This window comes from Elaeis guineensis, chromosome 3, assembly GCF_000442705.2.
Source record: "Elaeis guineensis isolate ETL-2024a chromosome 3, EG11, whole genome shotgun sequence".
Taxonomy (NCBI): Eukaryota; Viridiplantae; Streptophyta; class Magnoliopsida; order Arecales; family Arecaceae; genus Elaeis; species Elaeis guineensis.
This window is the reverse complement of record NC_025995.2, coordinates 43,977,308-43,978,197: the sequence shown is the minus strand read 5'-3', so window position 1 is coordinate 43,978,197 and position 890 is coordinate 43,977,308.

The following is an 890-nucleotide window of genomic DNA, read 5'->3' as shown; positions in this document are numbered from 1 at the left end:
AATTTAAAAATCTGACTAATATCTATATATATATTCATATCTATCAAAAAAAAATAGATATAAATAGACAACTATCCCATCCGTATCCAAATCTATCTGTAATCCTATATAATTTTCTATAATCTTATTAATTTTTATAAAAAATATATAACTATATAAATATGCTATTAACTTAATTTATTATTTATTTAGTAATATTTTTGATTTTGTAATTATAAAATTTAATTATCCAACTTATATCTGTAATTATATCTATACTTCCGATATTCAAATTGCATCTGTACCTATTTAAAATAAATATAGATATAAATTTTTTGACATAAAAATAATATCTATATTTATATTTATATTTATCAAATAAAATAAATATAAATATATTGATATTCAATCCAATTTTAGTTCTGCCAAGCATGCTTGACAAGTGCTAACGGCGGAGTCCATTCTTGTGGAGGGGGACTCAATGATCATGATCGGCTGGATTGGAAGTTAGGTTAAGAGGGCTTTCTTTCTCTCCTACTGTAGGATGTGTGGAAACCGGCTAGAAAGCAATATACCTTCTTCAACAAGCATGTTTACCCTGAAACAAACAGGATGATGAATTGGGTTACCTCATTTGTCGCTGAACACTCGGTTGATGCCTGTGGACTAATTAAAATATCAACCTTCAGAATGTTAAGGGACATTTTGTTTTCTGATATTCATATTAGATTGGTGTGAACAACCACCTCAAGAAATTTAAAAGGAAAAAAAAAAAAGGGATGCGTGTGGCTGCAGGCCCGAGCAACTTCGTGAATTATTTTACAGCCACCAAGAAGACATAACAAAAGCTAGCCAGAAGTTACACATCGCATTTTTATCAAAGCAAACCTAAGATGACAACAAATACCACG